The following is a 3,861-nucleotide window of genomic DNA, read 5'->3' as shown; positions in this document are numbered from 1 at the left end:
TGGGGAAAATTTCCTGTACAGAACATCAATGGCTTATGCTCTAAGATCAAGAATTGACAAATGTGATCTAATGTAATTTCAAAGCTTTGGTAAGGCAAAGAACATTGTTGTTAGGATAAAACTGTGCCCAGGTGATTGGGAAAAGATCTTTATCAATCATACATCTGGTGGAGAATGCATATCCAAAATATACAATGAACTCAAGAAGTTAGACTCCAGAGAATCAAAGAACCCTACTAAAAAATGGGGTACAGAGGTAAACAAAAATTCTCAACTGGGGAATATTGAATGGCTGAGAAGCACCTAAAGAAATGTTCAACATCCTTAGTCATCAGGGAATGCAAATTAAAGCAACCTTGAGATTCCACCTCACACCAGTCCGAATGGCTAAGATCAAAAACTCAGGTGACAACAGATGCTGTCGAGGATGTGGAGAAAGAGGAACACTCCTCCATTGTTGGTGGAATTGCAAGCTGGTACAACCACTCTGGAAATCAGACTGGAGGTTCCTAGGAAAATTGGACATTGAACTGCCTGAGGATCCAGCTATACCACACCTGGGCATATCCCCAGAAGATGCTCCAACATAATAAGGATACAGGCTCCACTATGTTGATAGTTGCCTTATTTATAAAAGCCAGAAGCTGGAAAGGACCCAGATGCCCTTCAACAGAGGAATGGATATAGAAAATGTGGTCCATCTACACAATGGCATACTACTCAGCTATTGAAAACAATTACTTCATGAAGTCTTTGTTTTCAAATAGAAACAATAATGAACAAATAATGAGAATCTTATCTTTCTTAAAAATATATCCTGCGTCTACAGCCATACCACCTTGAACGCGCCCGATCTCGTCTGATCTCGGAAAAATATATCCTGCTATCCTCCTGTGAGAAGTGAATTCTATCACTAGCTTATTCTCATTTGTTTCTCATAGGTTTACTGAAAGAAACTAAGTGCATGATAAATTATTTTACTAATTTGCTGCCGGTTAGTGAAGGGAACTGTAGTACAGTCCTCAGAAAAGTCAACAAAAAGTGTCAAAATTCCCTAATTTCAGAACAATGCCAGGTAATTCTCAAGTTCTGTATTTCTATTATCTTTACAAAATTATCATAATTCATTATTCATCCTTCATACATATTACCATTTATGAAGTAACAGGTAGTTTACTCTTCCTCAAAAGGGCTTTAATTTAGTATTAGGTAAATATTAATAATTTGTGTTGTGAAGACATTTAAGTATAGCTTCTCTGTTTGTTATTCTATTTAGTGTATTCTTTGTTATGATTTTCTAATTTAACTTATGCTTTAGACAAATCCATGAGTGATTTTGTATAACACTACAGCAAATATGTCAAAGATAATAATTTAGTACTAATTTACTTTGATTTTTCAAATGATATTATTTTATAATGTTCTTCCAGCTTAGTATTTATATATATTCCCTGTAATAAAATATAAATATTATAAAACAATTACTAATATATCTCAGGTTCATATTAAGAAGAAATGTTTATCATGAAATGCTGTAATATTTTCTAATAAGAAGAGAAAGTTAAGAAAGAAAAGATAACAATACTTATTCTATTTATATTAATTCAATAGTCATTAAATTATTAAATTTTAAAATATTTTAAATGCAGTACTCATTTCAAGATAAAGTATTCTCTGGTTTGTTTAAACTTTTTTTTTCTGAGTGCACAAATCATGGTATGATATAGTAGTCTGAATTTCTGGCCAATACAGCCAACAACAACTGTTATTCATCATAGGGTCCTCATGGAAAAATAACTAACACTCTAGAAATTCTGTAGAGCACTGTGTAGAGCAGAGAGATAAAAGTGCATTTCGAACTTACAATATTTTCCATTAATATCAAGAAGAACCTTGAATTGCTCAATATTGACAGCTTCAGGTATGAATATATGTAAGTAACAAATAATTTTACTAATGCACTTGCATCCATGAATAAAACATAAAAACACATTCTCCAGATAGAAACATCTGAAAGGAAACAAAAATTGTCTAATTTTCTTTTTCTCTAATTTTTACATATTCTTGTTTTTCTGACACAAGGTCTCAAGTAGTCCATGGTTGCCTCAAATTATGGGGCCTGAGATGACCTTGAATTTGTGATTTTCCTGCATCTACTTCCCAGTATTTGATATGTATGAACATGATAATGACTGCTTTCCCTTAAAATACTTCTGGTCTCTATGTTGTTATGAGTTTAATGTGTAATAAATTCAACAAAAAACGATTTCCTTTTTGTAATTAATTTAAAATTTAGCTAAATATCACAGGGAAGGAAGTATGCAGTAAAAATAGCATGGAATTTCAACTCATGTCAGAGGATAGTGATTCAAAATGTTAAATGAAAAATGATCTCCAGGCGGCAACCATATTCCAGTAACTCGCCAAAATCACCAACACAAAAGCAAAGAGAGGGAGTCGGTATAGTTTCTCCAGGCCTTTTAGGAAATATGGAGTTTTGCCTTTGGCCACATACATGCAAGTCTACAAGAAGGGTGACAATGTAGACATCAAGAAAATGGGCACTGTTCAAAGAGGAATGCCCCATAAGTGTACCGCAGCATAATCGGAAGAGTATACAATGTCACCCAGCATGCAGGATACATCATTGTAAACAAGCAAGTTAAAAGCAAGATTCTGGCCAAGAGGTTCAATGTGCAGACTGACCACATCAAACACCTAAAGAGCAGAGACAGTTTCCTGAGGCAGGTGAAGGAAAATGATCACAAGACAAGGGAAACCAAAGAGAAGGACACCTGGATTTAGCCGAAGCGCCAGCCTGCGCCACCTAGAGAACCACGCTTTGTGAGGACTAAGAGAAAAAGCCTAAGCTGCTGGAGCCAATTCCACACAAATTCATGAGCTACTACTATATATATAAAAAAAAAAAGAAAAAAAAAAAGAAATAAAGGTCCCACACTGCAAAGTGAAGAAAATAATTTCTTGTTAGCCAATTAATTCTAATACGACTGTTTTCCTGTAATATTGTGATATAAAAATTATTGTATGTAAAATAATATCAATCTTATTTTACTTTTGAAAGGTCTGTCATTTCCTGCAAAACTTGCTGTAAAGTCAATAAGGCAATATGGTAAGGATATTAAGAACTATTAGCTAAGATTAAAAAAACCAAAATATAAATTATGGCTCAAATATGTATTCCACTGTTTTTCAAAACTTTTCAGCTATTGAGTATTAACTGATGTGTTAATAGGGTAAATTTTCATAAACTTTATTTTATATTATATAAAATTTTTATCAATTAATGTATTTTGGTTGTAAATATTCTAGTCTCTTTGCTTTGGGTTCATTTCCTATTACGTATTTATTTTATTCTTGTGAAGTAACTTTCTTTTGTTTTTTCTTTATGATATGCTACTATTAATCCAACCCACAATCTTGCACATAACAAGAAAGTCCTTGGCCCCTGAGCAATTCTGCCCCACCCCACTCCTTTCTAATAATAATCTGTTGCAATCACAACTCTTCTCAGGTCATAATTATTTTTTAATAACTTCCAGGTGTCGCTTTATATCTTTGTTGAAAGTTGATCATTTTAATATTCTCTCCAATTACTTTCTATATCAGTCAGCTATGATGTTTTATTAGTGTGATCTGCAATTAGAGCTCTAATTATATTTTTAGTTTGAACTGATTTTCCTAAACCACAGTAGATGTTGAAAAAACCAAAGAACTTACTTTCAGCACTAGAGAGAGGAAACACGACTCTCACATGCAAAGCAAGAATTCTACAATTGAGCTTTCAATACAAAGGTTAAATGATATGCTTAGATAACATTACTCATTATTGTACATAATTTC

At 33.1% G+C, this 3,861-nt stretch overlaps 1 pseudogene; it reads left to right on the top strand.

Moving 5' to 3' along the window:
• Positions 1 to 2,419: 2,419 nt before the first annotated feature.
• On the top strand, positions 2,420 to 2,948 carry LOC116895839 (annotated as a pseudogene).
• Positions 2,949 to 3,861: the final 913 nt, after the last annotated feature.

The sequence above is a fragment of the Rattus rattus genome, chromosome 3 (assembly GCF_011064425.1).
Source record: "Rattus rattus isolate New Zealand chromosome 3, Rrattus_CSIRO_v1, whole genome shotgun sequence".
Classification (NCBI taxonomy): Eukaryota; Metazoa; Chordata; class Mammalia; order Rodentia; family Muridae; genus Rattus; species Rattus rattus.
This window is presented reverse-complemented; position numbering and strand designations above follow the sequence as displayed.